Source organism: Macaca thibetana, chromosome 8, assembly GCF_024542745.1.
Source record: "Macaca thibetana thibetana isolate TM-01 chromosome 8, ASM2454274v1, whole genome shotgun sequence".
In the NCBI taxonomy this organism is placed as follows: Eukaryota; Metazoa; Chordata; class Mammalia; order Primates; family Cercopithecidae; genus Macaca; species Macaca thibetana.
The window spans coordinates 51,466,013-51,487,226 of record NC_065585.1 but is presented as its reverse complement, the minus strand read 5'-3'; the positions used below and the strand labels follow the sequence as shown (position 1 = coordinate 51,487,226).

The window sequence follows — 21,214 nt, the reverse complement described above, 5'->3', positions numbered from 1 at the left end:
AGTAAGATTTGTAGAAATAGAAAAATAGAACTGCTTTTGCCATGCTGTAAAGAAAATTAAAAGAGAAATTAAGCAGCCTTAACAGCTCTGAAAAATTAACCTATCTGTACTAACTCATCCAGGGTGACAGCATTTTAATTATCCTGGTTTTGTTTCACGTATCACATAGAAACGGGGCAGAACGTCTCTGAGTTCATGGATCCTACAGCTGTTCTAGACTCCCTGCTCCACATCCTGTCAGAGTCACTTAGATGCTAAAATCTCTTGCATTTGTATTCAGGGCCACCAGTTCTTTGAGACCCTCTGATATAGTTTGGATGTGTATCCCCATGCAAATCTCACACGGAAATGTCATTCCCAATGTTGGAGATGGGGCCTGGTGGGAGGTGATTGGATTGTGGGGGCGGATTTCTCATGAACGGTTTAGGAGAATACACACCAGGGAGAAGCGTTACGAGTGCAGCGACGGCGGGAAAGCCTTCAACGACCATTCAGCCCTTAGGACCACGCAAGAACTCACCTCAAAGAGAAGCCCTTTGACTGCAGTCAGTGTGGAAATGCATTCTGGACCCTCTCAGCCCTGAAAATCCACATGAGCGTTCACACTGGTGAGAGCCCTTACAAGAGTGATCAGTGCAGGAAGGCGTATGGCCGGAGCTGCCATCTCACTGCACACAAAAGAACGCACACCGGAGAGAGGCCCTATGAGTGTCACGACTGTGGGAAAGCTTTCCGGCACCCCTCCCACCTCAAAGAGCACGTGACGAATCACAACCGGGAGAAGCCCTGCGCATGCACGCAGCGCGGCAAAGCCTTCCGCTGGAAGCCGAACTTTTAATTTGCACAAGAAGAACCTCATTGTGGAGAAGACCTATGCATGTAAAGAATGTGGGAAATCCTTTGGCGATCTCGCCTCCCGGAGGAAACACATGAGAATTAACATCGTCAAGAAACCCGTGGAATGTCAGCAGTGTGGGAAAAACCTTCCGAAACCAGTCCAGCCTTAAGACTCACATGAACTCACGCTGGAGAGAAGCTGTATGGGTGCGATCTCTGCGGGAAAGCCTTCAGAGGGAGCTCAAACCTCACTGCACACAGGAAGATACACACACAAGAGAGGCGTTACGAATGCGCCACCTGCAGGAAAGTCTTCAGTGATTATTTATCCCAGCAGAGGCACAGGAGCATTCACCTTGTAAAGAAACACGCTGAGTGTAGGCAGTGTGGCAGAGCCTTCAGGAACCAGTCAACGCTGAAGACGCACATGCAAAGCCACAGGAGGGAGAAACCGTAGGAATGTGATCACTATGGAAAAGCCTCCAGCATCAGCTCCAACCTGAACATGCACAGGAGGATCCACACCGGGGAGAAGCCCTGTGAATGCCTTGTCTGCGGGAAAGCCTTCAGCGATCATTATTCCTTCAGGAGCCACGTGAAAACTCACCGGGGAGAGAATCTCTTTGTGTCGTTCGTGTGGAAAAGGCTCCAGTGAGCACGCCTGCTTTAAAGAAACAGGATTACTCAGATCAAAAACAGATCTCACGAGTGTAAGAGGAAGCCTCTTTCAGCCCGCACCTTGCTGGGTGCAAAAGAATCCATGTAACTTGGGAGAAGTCCAATTCCTGTAAAAACTGTGGGAAGACGAGGTGTTCTCATCCCATAGGAGATTTGTGAGAACTCACGCTGGGGGTGAAAATGTACATCTGTAGCATGGAGAAGCCTTCAGGGTACATTCAGCTCTTAACAATCACAGAAGGACTTACAGCGAGAAACCCCAGGATGGCATTTAATGTCAAAATGACTTCAGCACCACTTATAGCCTCTGGGCCCATGAGTAATAAGCACACTAGGGAGAATCTCTGTAAATGCAGTGACTGGGGAAACCCTTCCTGGTCTCAATGGATTCCTCAGGACAGAAATCACACTGAAGAGAGAAATCAGTGAAGTAAGGAATGTGGGAAGGTCATGAAGAGGTCCACAAACCATGACTGGCTGTCTATCGTATGGCTTGCAAGCTAACAATAGTTGGTCCATCTTTAAAGGGGAAGAATGTGTAATAGAGAACATATATGGCCAACGAAGTCTGAAATACTTCCTGTCATCTGTCCCTTTCCAGAGAAACTTGACTGACCATTTGTCTGCAGCAGGGGTTCTCAGCCAAGCCGCAATTTTTCTGTCCAGGTGTCATTTGACAATGTCTGGAGACATTTTTGGTGTTAGAACTGGGGGAAGGTGCTCCTGACTTGTAGTAGGAAGACATCAGGGATGCTGCTGAGTACCCTCCAGTGCACAGGAGCCCCCCACAACAAAGAGTTATGTGCCCCCAAACGTCACTGTTGCTGAGGTTGAAAACAATCATGCAGTCAGGTTCCTCAATTATTACCTACAACAATTATTCAGTTTTCTGAATCTTCTGAGCACTTACGCTAGGAGAAATTTCTTTTACAAAACCTTTAAAACACAATCAGTGCTGACAATTCCTATGTGGAAATGATTCCAGCCATGGTCCCCTCACTTGTGCATGTGAATATTCTCACTGGGGGAGAACCCCAACAGGATTTTTGTGTGAATTCAGGATTGCACTTAATCTCTCATCATGAAAACAGACCCCACTTATACGTTTTTCATCTTTATTTTTAAGGTTACACTCCTCTAAATAGCCCTAAAGCCTCATCACAAAAGGTTTGTATATAGTATTTTTACTGTAGCTTCATCCTTGATAACGTCCTAATTGCCTTTTGGACAACCTACTTGACCAATCACGTATTTACATCTGTGTTACATGTGGGTATTTCTCAGTACTGGTTTGTTACTGGCACCTCATTCACATGCGTTGTGACCAGAGCATGACGTCCCCATGAAGTGGTGGTATGTTTGCAGCCTGCTGTCCAGCCAAGAGTGGCAGATACTTCTAGTGGCTTCCCTGGTGTCCACTCTCATCTTCTTCCCATATGAAGAAAATCCAGGTTCTGTCAGATTAGTAAGGTGTGCTATTTTTTAAAATCTCTTACAGGTTTTCTTGCAACTACGACCATCCATGTCCCACAACCCTGACCACTGACAAATCAGCGGATGTCACCGCATGGGCTTCTGAGAAAGCTCTTGAACAGGGGTTGTTCTTAAACCTGAATTCTTCCCTGTATGTTTTGCTCTTTACTTTATCCCCTACTTCTCACCTTATAAGGACATCCAGTACCTAGTATTGGAAGATCCACCTTATGACCATGTGGATGAAAGCCACAGTATAAGGAAGTGACTGCAGAAAGCCCACAGTGACCCTGGCCTACCCTGTGGCTTCTTTGAGTGTCTGCACCAGCCCTGGACTTGTTACTTCCAGACTTCTATCACATGAGAAAAAATAAAACTGATTATTGGTTTAAGCTGCTATGGATATTTGTTTTCCTTTTAAATTTATTTATTTTAAAAAATGAAATAATTGAGGGTCTCACTATGTTGCCTAGGCTAGACTCAAACTCCTGGGCTCAAAGAATCTTCCTGCCTCAGTCTCCTAAATAGCTGAGAATACAGGCATGTGCCACCACACCTGGCTTGTTTTTCTATTTAATTTATTTATTGATGGGAGGGGGGCTCTACACCCAGCTGGATGCTGCCTGGAGCCCATACACCTGGTCATTGGTGAGTTTTATAACTAGTACCTAAATGTGTGGGCATAACATGTATACAATATACATAACATGTGTATCAGTTTTCACAAAAGTTCAAGGAGACAGGTATCATCAGCGTCTCTGTTTTCCATACAGGGAATCTGAAGCACGAAAGCTGAGGTTTACTTGTCTGAGATCAACCTGCTAGCTGGTAGCAGTGTTTGCCTTTGAACCCTGGTGTCTGGTTCTGGAGCTTATACCTCCTTTATGCCAGGCACAGGCACTGCTCTGTGGTGTCCAGGGTCTATAGCAGTGGCTCCAAATTTTTGCCCTAGTGGTACTTGGGTGTGGGGCACCTGATAAACAAACCACTAAACATGTTGTGTATCAGGTGGTGGTAAATGCAATGGAAATAACTATGGAGGGAGCACATAGGTTGAAGGAAGCTATAAGGTGGGTAGGGAAAGCCTTGCATTTAAGCAGAGATGTCAGGGAACTGCAAGCATGTGTCCTTAATCTCAGGAAGATCGCCCTTGGCAACTCAAAGGCCACGAAGAAGAACTGTGCCTGGGGAAGCCCTGCAACAGCAGAGGGGCTGGTGTGTGGGAGTGAGGCAAGCCTGGGCATCATAAGAGGATGATGAGGTCAAAGCTGTATCAGAGACTGTTCACAAGGGCATCTGGCTGGTTAACTAGATCTTGAACAGAAGAATGACAACTATCCAATTTCAGTTTTCAAAAGGATCACAGTGGTTTCTGGATTGAAAGGCTAAAGAGGGGTGAGACATGAACAGAAACCAGTTAGAAGGTCATTGCAGAATTCAAGTGAAATGTAATGGCGGACAGATTAAGTAGTGGGAGGAGTGGTTTGAGAACGACATTGATGAATATAGTCAGAGTTTCATTTTCACTTCCAGGCAGTGATAATTTTATCGTTATCCCACTATTATGCTTTGTAATGCTAATGAACAGTTGGTTTTTCCCATTTTTCCCAATTATGAACAGTGGTGCTGTAAGGTGTACATGCCTTCTGGAGCACTGGTAACTTTTTCAAGGAGTGCGACGTTGCTGGGTTGTAAGGTCTGTGCATGTTCATCTTATCAGTATAATGCCAACGTCATTTCTACAGTGGTTGTGTAATAATACCCTGTGTGTGTGTGTGTGTGTGTGTGTGTGTGTGTTAACACAGGTTTTATTGAAATGTAACATACATATAGAAATGTGCTTAATTCATAAGTATACAAACCAGTTATCACATGAACACTTCTACATAACCACCAGGTCAAGGAAGAATATTCCCAGTATTCCAGACACCTCCTCTTTTTCCCTCCAAATTACACTCTTCTCTACTCTGTAGGTAACCAGTATTCTGACTCTGACAGTATGGTTTGACTTTTTGTTTTGAGCCCTGTGCAAATGCAGCCATACAGTATGCATTCTTTCTTTTTTCCTTCTGTCCATCTTAATTTTCCCAATATTTTTGTGAAATGATACATATTGTTTCCTGTATCTCTAACTAGTACATTTTACTCTGTTCCTTTGTTTGAATCGTCCACAATTCATTTAAGCATCTTGTACTGATGACCATTGAACTTTGCAGTTTGGGGTTATTGTGATTAATACTGCTATGAGTACATGTTAATATTTCTGGTTGTGCATGGTGTGTGTACTTGTCTTGGGTGCATACCTTGGACAGAAATTGTTGGGTCATATGAGACGCATTTGTTCATTTTCAGTGGATGCTGCCACTGAAATCAGAAATACTTTTTCTTACCCCAGGTCAATCTTCACAGTAAGAACCTAGTTGGGCTCCTGGAGGGAAAATTCAACAAAGGTAGGAGAGAGGTTGTGAGTCTTTCAATTTGGCGTTTGTCTTGGAAGACTGTCAAATTTTCTTTTTCCTTCACCACCCAATTGCCAAAGGATCCCTCTCCCTTTGCGTCTGTCTTCCAGAAGCCTTGTTCTTAGAAGACTCTATGATATGGTTTTCTACAGTTTATGTTCCCACAAACTATTTTGTGGAGTTAGACAAGAAGATACTCACGTTATCTTATTGATTTATATACATGTGAGCCCACTGGGTAGATATATGTTTTGTAGATATTTTCCCCCACTCTGTGGTATGTCTCTTCAGGTTCACTGATTCTTTGGCCATGTTCAGATGATTAGCCTATCAAAGGCATTCTTCCATTTCTCTTATGGTGGCTTTGATTTCTAATATTTCCTTCTGATTCTTTGAGTTTCCATTTTTCTGCTGATAATGCAGGGCAGATGAGCCCCCAAACTGGGGATTCACCCAGGTGGTTCTCAGCTTTGCTCAGGAAAGAATTCAAGAGCTGGTGGTGGTAAAAGAAATTGGGTTTATTGAAACAGCAGGGCACAGCAGAGTAGCTGCCCCTTGTGGAGCAGCAGTTACTCATAGGCAGTGTGCCCAGAGTAGCAGCATATGGGCTGTTGGCTAGCAGTATTTATACCCACTTTTAATTACATGCAAATTAAGGGATGGGGTATTCAGATAGCTCTAGAAAAGGAGTGGTAACTTCCGGGTATTGCCATGGCAGTTGTAAACTGTCATGGCGCTGGTGTGAGTGTCTTATGCTGATGGGCAGTGAGCGCACCTGGAGTGCCTTCAGCACCATTTGCTGGTTCCGCCACTTTATTTCATTCTGTCTAGACTAGGAAATAAGCCCTGCCTGTCTCCTATCACACTTAGATTACCCATCTGTTCTTGCGTATTGTCCACTTTTTCTGTTAGAACCCTTAGTATATTAACCACAGTTATTTTAAACTCCCAATCTGATGATTGCACAGTCTCTGCCATATCTGAGGCTGGTTCTAATGCTTTCTCTGTTGGCTTAGACTTACGTGTTTCCTTGCCTTTTAATGTGCCTTGTAGCTTGTTATTGAAAGCCAGGCATGGTGCATTCAGTGATAGGAACAGCAGTAAAAAATGCCTTCACCGTGGTTGTTCTGGCTAGAAGTTAGTCTCTGTTTACTGCTTGCTGTAGTGATGGTGTCAGAGGCTAAAATTTCCTCTAGTGTCTTTATTCTTATCCCCTCTGTTGTCTTTCAGTTTTCCTAGAGACTTGAAATAGGAGCTAAGCCTTGCAATGCTTCTAACTGTAGTCCTATTACTATACAGGAGCCCTACTGATGTGGTGGTTACCGTGCAGAGAGTGAAGTGTCTATAATGCCAGGAGTAGGTCTCAGTCTTTAGTGAGCCTGAGTTGGATATTTCTCTTCCCCTAGGTCAGTTAGGTTTTGTTAAAACCCCAGTAGTTTAGTCTCTAGCAACATAGTTTCCCTTGAGGGCAGACCTTACCGAGAACAGAATGCTCTGGGTATAAATCAGAAATACTCTTTCCTACCCCAGGTCAATCTTCACAGTAAGAACCTAGTTGGGCTCCTGAAGGGAAAATTCAACAAAGGTAGGAGAGAGGTTGTGAGTCTTTCAATTTGGCGTTTGTCTTGGAAGACTGTCAAATTTTCTTTTCCCTTCACCACCCAATTGCCAAAGGATCCCTCTCCCTTTGCGTCTGTCTTCCAGAAGCCTTGTTCTTAGAAGACTCTTTGATATGGTTTGGCTGTGTCCCCACCCAAATCTCATCTTGAATTGAGCTCTCATAGCTCCCATGTGTTGTGGGAGGGACCCAGTGGGAGGTCATTGAATCATGGGGGCGGGTCTTTCCTGTGCTGTTCTTGTGATAAGTGAGTAAGTCTAACCAGATCTGATGGTTTAAAAAGGGGAGTTCCCCTGCACAAGCTCTCTTGCCTGCCACCATGTAAGACATAACTTTGCTCCTCATTCACCTGCTGCCATGTAAGACATAACTTTGCTCCTCATTCGCCTTCCACCGTGATTGTGAGGCCTCCCAAGCCATGTGGAACTGTGAATCCATTAAGCCTCTTTATAAAGTCTTGGGCATGTGTTTATTAGCCGTGTGAGACACACAGTTGCTCCGTCCTGTAAATGACACATAGTTTTAAGTCCGTTTCCTCAGTTCTCCTATGATTGGCCAGGGTTTTTTTGTTTTGTTTTTTGCATTTTCAAATTAAGGGTAGATAAGTTTGAGGGTCTCACTCAAGCTCTGTCTCAGGCCCCCACCAGCTGTCCCTCTTTCTTGCAGTTTACCTCACAGAGCCTTGAGGTGGGCATGTGTGGAAACATGGTGCTAAGATTTCATGTTTTATCTCATTTTACTCATAGCTATTTTGCAATTTTGGCATTCTCTCTGTCTTAAAGGCAGTGTTGAAGGTATAGTTTTCTGTAGAAGATTCATAGTTGTGGAGTTACTTCATAGCATTTGAGAGGAGATTTGGGGAGGTTGCCTACCACTCAGTGGCCATTGTTTTTAGTTACCTGGAAGTCTCCTCACCTTAGTTTTTGAAAATACTTTGACTTTTATTTTATTTTATTTTATTTTATTTTATTTTATTTTATTTTTTGAGACAGAGTCTCCATCACACAGGCTGGAGTGCCATTGCATGATCTCGGTTCACTGCAACCTCCACCTCCCAGGTTCAAATGAATCTTGTGCCTCAAGCCACCTGAGTAGCTAGGATTACAGGCATGCACCACCACGCCCAGCAAATGTTTGTATTTTTAGTAGAGATGGGGTTTCACCATGTTAGCCAGGCTGGTCTCAAACTCCTGACCCCAGATGATCTGCCTGCCTTGGACTCCCAAAATGCTGGGGTTACAGGGATAAGCCACTGCACCCGGCCTGGGTATGCTTCAAAGAGGTCATTTCTTTGTCTTCTGGCCCCCATTGTTTCTGACTAAAAGTTGGCGTTATTCTTAACAATACGCCCCTGTATATAATGTGTTGTTTGTCAAACTGTTGAAAACTCAAGATAATTATCTAAAGAGAAGCCAGTGACAAACAACACATAAATGTATATGCTTTTATCTTGTTAACCTAATCATATGTCAGTTTAATTCTTGGGCCCAGCTGGGATCCTAAGATGATGTAGGTGAAATTTTGTTGCCCCTACAATATGGACATTAGTTTGCAAGTATCTGTTTGAGTTCCTGCTTTAAATTCTCATGAATTTTCATAAATTGTTTTCTTCCTCATTTTCTCTTTTTGGGACTCCAGTTGTGCCACAGGACTCTGAGATTCCTGTTTCATTCTTCTAATGTGTTTGTTTTCCAGTTTGTATGACTTCTACTGATATATCTTAAAGTTCAGTAACTCTTCTATCCTTTTCATCTGTTGAATCCATTTAGTGACTTGTTAAAATTTAGATGTCTGAGGTCCTTAGGAAAACAGGTGCTTCTCCCCAGTGTAGCTTGGATTTGCTCTGAATGTGGCGGTCCCCTAAGCCAATAACACACTGCCTCCTGGCCTTCCCTGGCCACCCAGGAAGGAGTGAAGGGAGAGATAGGTGTAGTGGTAATAAGCCTAGCTGTGCACAGCCTTGTGTAACAACTAGAAAAGGCAATATGTTTTTCTGCTCCCATCCCCAAGCCTGATTTATTCAATATGCAGTAACTGACACCCCCACACATGCCCTCCTCTCTACCTCCCATTATTCCACCAAGAACCCTGTCTAAGGAACAAGGAAATCCTACAAAGAAGATGTCTCAGGTACCCATCAGCAGCCATGACATGATGACAAGTGAGTCTGGTGTCATTAAAAGGTTGTCTTCAAACCACCTTCTGCTGCAAGCAGAACCCAATCACATAGGAATCCGAGCTCCACAATAGAGAGGCTGAGATTGAGTCTGGAGGGCCGGTGGGGACCTCATGACTGTGAAGACCCTGGACTCCTGTGTTGCTGGAGATGCTGTCCATGTCCTCACATGTGCTCAGCCCTCTTTCTGACACATGGAGAGGCAGCTGCTGTGGTTCAGCACAAACAGAAGATGTAGTGTGCCTCCAGGGTGGGAGCATGCGAGTGGTGGACTCTGACTTTAAGAACAGGTTTATTTCTTAACGTTCTTCCTTATATGACTGGTTCTTCTGAGGGCCTCAGACTGCCTCTCCAACAGCCTTCTGCCGTCTCCCATTTTCACGTTTTCATTTTTGAGCTTCTGTAGCTAAGTGGTTTTACATTTTTTGGAGATAGGGTCTGGCTGTGTTGCCTAGGCTGGAGTGCAGTGGCATGATCTCAGCTCACTGCTAGTCCCTTTGAAGCTGTGAGTGTAAGGGTATTGTGTTTCTTGAGAAGGTCTAAGAGTTGCTATCAGTGTGGTTGCAGTGTCTGTTGTACTTAGAGACCTCGTCAGAATGGATAACCCATTTTGCCTCCATCACTTACGAAACAACAACTTTTATTAGCTACACTAAAATGCCACTGGTGTCATGCTACCTTCTCATAAATACTGGGAATTAACTGATGACTTTCTCGTCCAGGTATTCATAGGTTTTGGCAAGGCAGCAGTACACAAAACAGGTCACATTCATAGGATTCTTGACATTAAACTTTGGAGCCAGAGTGCAAGCAAATATATAAACACTAGGAAAAAAGTACATACTGGTAAGAATAAATGCTATGAGGAAGAGTAAACTCGAATAGGAGTATAGACAGATGGGACTGACCCATTAAATTTGTACAGTGCACAGCATACACTCATTTTTGGTCACTTTAACTTTTTAGGGAGCAAAATCATCACAGAAATCCTCAAGAGGCAGCTTTCCTGTACATTTCAGTTTCTCCTAAAACAGAAGAGAGCTTGGAATCCTTATTGAGGAATCACCCAAGCATTTCTTTCTGTCACAACAAGAGCAATTCCAGTTTGCTCTATGAGACCCTGTTTCTCTCAGAATCAAGTGATTCTCTTGCCTCAGCCTCCAAAGCAGCTGGAATTACAGGTGTGTACCAGCATACCAAGCTAATTTTTGTATTTTTAGTAGAGACAGGTTTGGCCTCCAAGATCTTAATCTTTTGCCCAAGAAAATCCTTCCGTTTAAGCAACATGAGTTCTTTGATTTGTCTTTAACTAGCCCACTGCTACTTTTCTGAGTTCAGAATAAAAGTTTATTATTATTATTATTATTATTATTAATTGTTATTATTTTGAGACAGAGTTCTGCTCTGTCATCCAGGCTGGAGTGCAGTAGCATTATCCTAGCCCACTGCAACCTCTGCCTCCTGGGCTCAAGCGATTCTCCCGCCTCAGCTTACTGAGTAGCTGGAATTATAGGCGTACACCACCACACCCGGCTAATTTTTGTATGTTTAGTAGAGATGGTGTTTTGCCATGTTGGCCAGGCTGGTCTCAAACTTCTGGACTTAAGTGATCCACCCGCTTTGACCTCCCAGAGTGCTGGGATTATAGGCGTGAGCCACCATGCCAAGCTTAACAACTGATTGTTAACCCGATCTAGCTACTCCTCAAGAATCTAAATCAATCAGTTTGCTTCCTAGAGACAGAATTTCCAGCCTTGGACCTTGACAGTTATTTTGACCTAACATTGGTGATAATTTTTCTCTACCTCATCCAAGAAGATGGCGGATTGGAGCTCTTTTTACATAGCTTCACCAATCTTCCCACCAGCACTGCGGGGTAGTCATTTATTTTCTACAGAGAAAGAGACAGGTGCAAAGAGTTAACTTACCAGCTGGAAACTGGGACCAGTAACAAGTTCTTACCCTGACATTCAGCCCTCGCTTCACCTCTTGACCCTTTTCATGCCTGCATCAACCAGTGGTTCTGTTGGGTGCAGAGCGCATGACAGAGGGGCTCACGGTGTTGCATTTGGCTTCCTGAAATCCCTTCCTTTCCCCCTTGCAGTGCTTCCATGCAGGACTTTGGGTATGTAGTAAGGGCAATTTACATCCCTGAGTGAAAATGCTGAATGTTCAGCGAGTCTTGGTCAAAAGTTTTCCTAGGCTCATTAGTGAAGAAACAGCAATTACTCCCTGGGTGTAGATGGGTATGAAAAAAAAAAAGAATGTGTACCCTAGAGGCCAGGCCCAAAGGGAAAAGCATCCTTTCTCTCAGCATTGAGTAAAATGCATTGAGTAAAATTTCTCTCAGCACTGAATAAAATGCACTGAGTAAAATTTCTCTCAGCATTGAGTAAAGTCGGCCATTTCTTAAATGAGCCTTGGGAATCCAGCATAACTATTCCCTCTATGCCCAATTTCTCCATCAAAATAATGAATTCCATGGACAACCTAAGTGACCCATGACTGTTGGATCTCACTGCACTTCCCTGCCAATTCTCAGAATAGACAGAGTATCACACAGTCTCTGGAGGGAACTTCTAATTACAGGAACACAGTCTTCTTGTCTGAGTCTTATTTTCAGTTCTTGGAGCCTCTCCAGCAGGGACCATCTCTGTCTTGTGTAACATTTAGGTAACATCCAATCCACTCAGGAATTCTTCCCTCCTAGGGAACCTACTATATACACCCAGTGAATATCAGCTAACTGACCTCCACTTTTAATTAGGTTTTGGGAAGAAAGATCAATAAGACATAGTCCTGCCTTTAAGGGAGTAAAGGTGTAGGAGAAGTGGGATATCAACAGTAGATAGGACTCCTAGTATGGCAGGTGAATCCATTTGGGAGGCCCCAAATGGGGAGGATGTTGAACTTGGACCATAAAGAAAATCTAAATAGAAGAGATGATGCAAGCTAAGTGTAGAAGGCTTACTAAGAGTTCAGGAGTAGAATCAAATAAGCATGCTAATCCAGAGTGCAAAGGCACAGAAAAAAATGACAGTATGTTACATTCTGCAGATAAAAGACAATCTTTGGAGTAGGAGGCAGGCTTGAAGGGTAATATGGGACAGATTGTAGAACACACACATATCCTTTTTCTTTTTTTTTTTTAAAGACAGTCTCATTCTGTCACTCAGATTGGAGTGTAGTGGCATGATCATAGCTCTCTGCAACCTCAACCTCCTGGGCTTAAGCAATCCTCCAACCTCAGCCTTTCAAGTACTTGGACTATAGGCACACGCCACCATGCCTGACTAATTCTGTGTTTTACTTTTATAGAGATAGGGTCTTGTTATGTTGCCCAGGCTAGTTTCAAACTCCTGGGCTCAAGCAATCCTCCCACCTCAGCCTCCCAAAGTGCTGGGCCACTGTGCCCAGCCCACACACATATATCAATATGTTAGTCTGTCAGTTTCAATGTAAGTGTTAGTTGGAAGTTGATGGAAATCAATTGACATTTGATGAAATTTGCAGTTGACCAAAGTAACTGGTTCCCAATTGGGGAATGGGATGAAGGGTCCTGTTTCTATGAGCTTTTGTTTCACAGCCACTCTAAACATAGTGGTTTAAAACAGACTGGACTCAGTGGCTCATGCCTATAATCCCACCACTTTTGGAGGCCAGGCGTGAGGATCACTTGAGTCCAGAAGTTCAAGACCAGCCTGGGCAACATGGCAAAACCCTGTCTCTCAGATAACAACAACACCCCACCACCATTTATTTAGGGTTTGTTGGTTGATATTTTATGCTGTGCTTGGCCTGAGAGTTCTCTTGACTGGCTTCTGCAGTCAGTTTCTAGGTAGGATGGAGTTTATTGTTCTTCACTCAAGGTCTCATCCCCCAGCCATCCAGGTAAGACCTGTTAACACATTGCTGGAGAGTTCCAACAGAGCTTGTATTGGGTTTGCCTACACCCCATCAGCCAGTGCAATCATGGGTGAGCCCAAGGTGAAAGGGCCCTCAGTTACATGGATGGGGCTTGGATACAGTTAAGAAAAGACACAGTGGCCATTCTTTTCTACAGTTGGCCACAAGGCCAGTGTATTATTGCAAGAATCTAAGTAAGGGGAACAGCTTTATTGAGATGTGATTAACATGTGGGAAATTCACATTTTTTAAGTATACAACCTGATAAATTTCAGCCTATGTATACACCCATGAAGCCATTACGAAAATCAAGATTGTGAACCATTAGCCAGGCACAATAGTGTGTGCCTATAATCCCAGCTACTCAGGAGGCTGAAGTGGGAGGATCACTTGAGCTCATGAACTCAAGACCAGCCTGGGCAACATAAAAAGACTCCATCTGAAAATAAAATAGTGAACCCCCCAAAATTTCCTCATGCACCTTTATGTTAACAATTAATATAAATAATAATAATAATTTTTCCCAATCCTTCTCCAGGCAACCAATGGGAGAGGATCACACTTCTCCCAGTGGCTCATTCCATTATTGAACAGCCATAACCATGTTTTCCTGTAAAGAATCAAAGCCTGATTTCCAACCACTGGTTTCCCTTCCCTGCTCTTCTCCTCCCCTCTCCCCCAATCCTTTTCTCACCACCAACGTAGTACTCTGTGGAGCCTCTCACTGCGGAGGTCTTATTGTGTCCTTAGTGGAAGGTGTAGAGCTGCAGAGATGTGGGCAGGCGCTCAATTAGAGTCCTTCATGTTTCACTGGAAACTACACATGGAAAGAGCCACATGGAGCATTCTAGAGATGGAAACAGAACATTGCACATTGCACACAGGTGGAAGAAAATTTGGTTTATGATTCTGGGATGCTGAACACGAAATCATGCCAGCAGACCAAAGCACCTTCTTTCATGAGATTGAAATTCTTTATAAAGATACTCAGATCCTAGGAATAAACAGCTCATGTTTAAAAGGCCTCGAAACCATAAATCTCACTGATTATCTCTGTTTCTCTTTATGACTGGTACAGAGCAAACCCTGCCAGCGCTACTCAGCAGCCCCAGGCTTCTGCCCCTTCAGGTGTCAAGGCATGCAGGTGAAAGCACAGCATTTTCAAGACACCTGAGGGCCACCATCCATTTGTTTTTAGAGACATTAGACCTTCTATTTTATATATATCTTTTGGCAGATGCTACTGTGTGGAAGATCCTAAGCAGATATTTGCTTGGAAGTGTTGGAGATAGGAGTTGTCCACAGATGGTATCCTATCTGGTTGATTGACAGAAGTCTCCTCTTTTCTGCAGAATAGTATGACCCAGAATTGGAGGACAGTAGCCTTTGTTCCTGTGTTTCTCTTCTTGGGCTGGTCTTCCATATTTGGAGTGGGATTTACGGTGGTTAGGAGATGGTCCTGTCTGATATGATTTGGCTGTGTCCCCACTCAAATCTCATCTTGAACTGTAGGTTCCATAATCCCCATGTGTAGTGGAAGGGACCAAGTGGGAGGTAATTGAATCTTGAGGGTGAGTTTTTCCCATGTTGTCCTTGTGATAGTAAATAAGTCTCAAGAGATCTGATAGTTTTATAAAGGGCGGTTCCTCTGCACACACTCTCTTCCCTGCAGTCATGTAAGATGTGGCTTTGCTCCTCCTTTGCTTTCTACCATGATTGTGAAGCCTCCCCTGCCATGTGGAACTATGAGTCCATTAAACCTCTTTTTCTTTATAAATTACCCAGTCATGGGTATGTCTTTATTAGCAGTGTGGGAACGGGCTAATACACTATCCTGGATAGAGTTGAGTTTGGTCAGTTGATACAACTAGGGAGTGGGAGACTCCACATCCCTAAATAAAGGCCACGGAGACTCAGCCAACTTCATGCAGACATATTCCTCAGTGTTTCAGCTGGTAGAAGGAATTGCACCCTACATGCTGCTGGAACTTACTTTCTGCACCAGACCTAAGGAGTACAGAACTCCTCCAAGAAGATGGGAGGTCAGCAGGAGGAAAGACACGTATCTTTCCATCAAACAGTCCACAAAGCAGAATTTATGGGACAGTCTTACCTTAAAAATCAGTAAGTGGACATTTTTTAGATAATATAGTGACAAGTCAGTGATTTCCATGAATCATTCTGTGTTGCTATTTCCCTTTTTGCAAAATGGAGATAATAGTGGGACCCACCCCATCCAGTTTAGATTTGTGTCCCTTCTAAATCTCATGTTGAAATGTAATCCCCAATGTTGGAGGTGGGACCTGGTGAGAGGCGTTTAGGTCATGGGGGCAGATGGTCCCTTATGGTTTGGTGCTGTCCTTACAATAGTGAGTCTCAAGATCTGGTTGTTTGAAAATGTGTGGCACCTCCCCCAACCCTCTTTTGTTCCTGCTTTCACCAGGAGCCGTGCCTGCTCCCCCTTCACCTTCTGCCATGAATAAAAGCTTCCTGTGGTCTCCCCAGAATCCAAGCAGATGCCAGCACCAGGATTCCCACCAAGTCTGCAGAACCATGCACCAATTAAACCTCTTTTCTTATAAATTACTTTGTTTCAGATATTTATTCATAGCAAGAATGGCCTAATACAATGCCACACAGGTGGTTGTGAAGATTAACAGAGTTAACACGTGTAAAATGCTTAGGGTAATGGCCTAACATACTGAACACAGAATGAATATTCAATTTAGCAAATATTTACTTAAAATCTTCCACACAGTAGCATCAGGGACAAAAGCAGATATCAAGAACAAACAAGGTTTCAGCCAGGTATGGTGGCTCATGCCTGTAATCCCAGCACTTTGGGAGACTGAGGCGGGTGGATCACTTGAGCTCAGCAGCTTGAGACCAGCCGGGCCAACATGGTGAAACCCCATCTCTACTAAAAATGCAAAACTTAATTGGGTGTGGTGGTGTGTGCCTGTAATCCCAGCCACGTGGGAGACTGAGGCAGGAGTATTGCTTGAACCCAGGAGGCAGAGCCTGCAATGAGCTGAGATCATGCCACTGCACCCCAGTCTGGGCAACAGAGCGAGACTCCATCCTTAAAAAATAATAAAGAACAGACAAGGTTTCTTGTCTTCTGGAGTTTTGAGATCAACCTAAAAATGTTTATCTGTTTATTCAGCAAATGTGCTTTGGTGTTTCTTCTACTCTGGACCTAAGGCCTCATTCTTCATGAAAAAACTCTCTTAACTAGAGGCCAGTATCTTAGGTCCACTCTGTTCTGGGCTGTAAGACAGCCAGGGTCTTCCCCTCACTTCTCCCTGCATTTTCCTTTCCTTGACTGTTCTGGGTCATGGTAGATCAGTGGCTCTCATCCGTGGCCAACTTTGCCCCAAGGGGGGACATTGGCAATGTCTGGAGACTTCTTTGGTATCCACGACCTGACACTGGGGAGGTAAAAGGGGATTGCTAATGGGTTGAGGCCACAGGTGCTGCTAAATGTCCTACAATGTACAGTTTTATAATTTTATAATGTATCATTTTACTATTTAACAGAGACAGGGTCTTGCTATGGTGCCCAGGTTGATCTCAAACTCCTGGGCTCAAGTAATACTCCTACTTTAGCCTCCCAAAATGCTGGGATTAAAGGTGCACCCAGCCAATGTCTTACAATATATAGAATAGCAGGCCCCACGAAGAATTATCTGAACTGTCAACAGTTCCCAGGTTGAGGAACTTTGTGATAGACAAACAGTTTCTGGACCAGGAACTAAGGGAAAGATGGAGGGTAGTCAGCTACTCCTTAAGGCTCATAGGATGATACTCTTCCTGTTCCCATCTAGTTATGCCCAGGCCACCAGGACCAGGGGTTCCATAGAGTGGTTGGAAACTAAGACCTTATTGCAGTAAATAAAACCTTTTTTCCCTCTCCCAAGAGCAATCAGTTTGTATCTCACCTTTACTCACCTCCTGGAGAAGAATGCATCCAGACAGATCTTCCAGGGGTTCAGGATCCTGCCAACAGATCTTCGCATTTTTTTTTAATGAGCTTTCTCAGGTTGAAAGAACCTGCCAATAGATGTGCCTCTTGGAACAAATTGAATAGTCAAGAAACACGCTAGCCAATGTAAACAAACAGTAAAACTCTAAGCACCCCAACCATCTAAATGAACCCCTCCTTTTGGCCAAGGGCGTTCCAAAGTTAACCTGAAAAACTAGTTCAGGCCATGATGAAAAGTGGGGGTCAAACATGACTCATTATCCCTCCTCCCTTTGGAATTCATTATACCCTCCTCTCTTTGGAATATATCTTCAATATTCCTGCTAACATCACAGTGGGTGTGCGCCCTATGATATTATGCAGAATACATCTCTGATATTCCTGCTAATATCACAGTGGGTGTATACCCTGTGATATTATGAAGGATAGATCTTCAATATTCCTGCTAATATCACAATGGATGTACATCCTGTGATATTTGCAGAATATATTTTTGATATTTCTGCTAATATCACAGTGAGTTTACAGAATATATCTTTGATATTCCTGCTAATATCACAGTGAGTGTACACAGTGTGTGTGCACCCTATGATATTATGCAGAATATCTCTTCGATATTCATGCTAACATCACCTTGGGTGTACCCCCTGTGATGTTATCCAGAATATGTCTTCAGTATTCCTGCCAGTATTATAGTGGGTGTACACCATGTGATATTATGCAGAATGTATCTTTGATATTCCTGCTGATATCACAGTCGGTGTACATCCTGTGTGTGCACCCTATGATATTATGCAGAATGTATTTTCCATATTCCTGCTAATATCACAGCTTGTGTACACCCTGTGATGTTATGCAGAATATATCTTCAATATTCCTGCTAATAGCAGAGTAGGTATACACCCTGTGTGTACACCTTGTGATATCATGCAGAATGTATCTTCGATATTCCTGCTAAGATTATAGTGGGTGCACACCCTGTGATATTATGCAGAATACATCTCTGATATTCCTGTTAACATCACAGTGGGTGTACACCCCATGATATTATGCAGAATATATTTCTGATATTCCTGCTTATATTACAGTGGGTGTACACCCTTTGATATTAGGCAGAACATGTCTTTGATATTCCTGCTAATAGGACAGTGGATGTACACCCTGTGTGTACACCCGGTGGTATTATGTAGAATATATTTTCAATATTCTTGCTAATATCATAGTGGATGTACACCCTGTGATATTGTGCAGAATGTATCATCCATATTCCTGCTAATATCGCAGTGGGTGTATAGCATGTGGTATTATTCAGAATATATCTTCGATATTCCTGCTGATGTCACAGTGGATGTACACCCCATGATTTTATGCAGAATATATCTTCGATATTTCTGCTAATGTCACAGTGGTTGTACACTGGGTGGTATTACACAGAATATACGTTCAATATTCCTGCTAATATCACTGTGGGTGTACATTCTGTGATATTATGCAGAATATATATTTGATACTTCTGTTAATATCACATTGGTTGTGCACACCCAGTGTGTAAAGAATATATCTTCAATATTCCTGCTAATATCACAAAGGGTGTACACCCTGTGTGTACACCAGATGATATTATGCAGAATATAGAGTCTATATTCCTGCTAATATCACAGCGTTTGCACACCCACTGTGATATTATGCAGAAAACTGATATTCCTGCTAATATCGTAGTGGTTGCACACCCTATGATATTATGCAGGATATATCTTTGACATTCCTGCTCATAACACAGTGGGTGTACACCCTGTGATATTATTTAGAATATCTTTGATATTCCTGCTAATACCACAGTTGGTGTAAACCCTGTGTGTAAACCCTGTGATATTATTCAGAATATCTTGGATAGATATTTTTGCTAACATCACACAGTGTGTACACACAAGGTGTACACCCACTGATATTAGTCAGAATATCTTGGATAGATACTCCTGCTAATATCACAGTGGGTGTTCACCCTGGGTTTAAACTGGGTGATATTATTCAGAATATCTTGCACTGATACTCCTGCTAATAACACAGTGAGTGTCCACCCTGTGTGTACACCTGGTGATATCAGTCAGAATATCTCGGATAGATACTCCTGCTAATATCACAGTGGGTGTACACACAGAGTGTGTGATATTTGTCAGAATATACTGAATAGATACTTTTGCTAATATCACAGTGGGTGCCCACCCTGTGTGTAAACCTGGTGATATTATCCAGAGTATCTTGGATAGATACAGGGTGTACACCCACTGTGATATTATTTAGCATATCTTTTATATTCCTGCTAATATCACTGTGAGATAATTGATAAGCACCCGACCAATATTTCTTTCATTCATATCACAGTGAGTAAACACTCCGTGTAAACACTGTGAGATGACTGATGAACATCCAAGTGATATTTCTTTCTTTCATATCACAGTGAGTAAACACTCTGTGTAAATACTGTGAGATGATTGATAAACATCCAAGCGATACTTCTTTCATTCATATCACAGTGAGTAAACACTCTGTGTAAACACCGTGAGATGATTGATAAACATCCAAGAGAATTTCTTTCATTCATATCACAGTTTGTAAACACTCCGTGTTAACACTGTGAGATGATATGACTATTGGAGCAACATTTCATTAGTATCACAGTGCATAAACACTGTGACATGACATGAATATCAGAAGGATATTTTATTAATATCACAGTATAAAAACACTGTGATATGATGAATATACGAGTCATGTTTCATTAATATCACAGTGTGTACACACTCGCTGTACACACTATGATATGATGAATATCAGAGCGATATTTCTTTAATATCACAGTGTGTAAACACTATGATATGATGAATATTTGAGCGATATTTCATTCACACTGTGTGTACACGCTGTGATACTTCATTAATATCACGATGTGTACACACTTTGACATGATGATTATCAGACTGATATTCTGAGTCTGTGTACACTCTGTGTGCACACTGTGATATGATGATTATCAGAGCAATATTTTGAGTCTGTGTACACACTGTGATGTGATGATTATCAGACTGATATTTTGAGTCTGTGTACACTCTGTGTGCACACTGTGATATGATGAATATCATAGCGACATTTCATTCATATCCCAGCATGTAGACAGATGATGATTATCAGTTATATTTCATTAATTATTATCACAGTGTGTACACTCTGTGTAACCCGTGTGAAATAATGAATATCAGAGTGATATTTCATTAATATCACAATGTGTACACACTGTGCTATTGGAGCAATATTTCATTAATATCACAGTGTATACACACTGTGATATGTACATACAAATATACAGTGTACACACTGTGATATGATAAATATCACAGCAATATTGTGTTAATATCACCGTGTGTAAACTCTCTGTGTAAACACTGTGATATTTATGAAATATCGCTCTGATATTTATCATATCACAGTGTGTCAACTCTCTGTGTAAACACTGTGATATCATTACCATCATCAGACAGATAATTCATTAATATCACAGTGAGTAAACACTCTTTGTAAACACTGTGATATGATAACTATCATTAGAGAGATAGTTCGTTAATGTCACAGTGTGTAAACACTCGATATTATAATTATCTGAGTGATATTTCATTAATATCACATTGTGTAAACACTGTGTGTAAACTCTGGCTATTATAATTATCAGAGCGATATTTAATTAACATCACAGTGTGTCAACACTGCGTGTCAACCCTGGATATTATAAATAACAGAGTGATATTCCATTAATATCACAGTGTGTAAACTCTGTGTGTAAACCCTGGAAATTATAAATATTAGAGCAATATTCCATTAATATCACAGTCTGTAAATACTGTGCATAAGCACTGGATATTATAAATATCAGAGTGATATTTCATTTATATCACAGTGTGTAAACACTACGTGTAATTACAAATATCAGAGCGATATGTCATCAATATCACAGTGTGTAAACATTGTATATTATAAATATCAGAGCTATATGTCAAAAATATCAGTGTGTAAACACTGTGCTTAATTAC

The 21,214-nt window shown here is 42.3% G+C and overlaps 1 pseudogene; it reads left to right on the top strand.

Moving 5' to 3' along the window:
- The first annotated feature begins 329 nt into the window (after nt 1-329).
- On the top strand, nt 330-1,492 carry LOC126960656 (zinc finger protein 317-like; annotated as a pseudogene).
- The last annotated feature ends 19,722 nt before the right edge of the window (nt 1,493-21,214 follow it).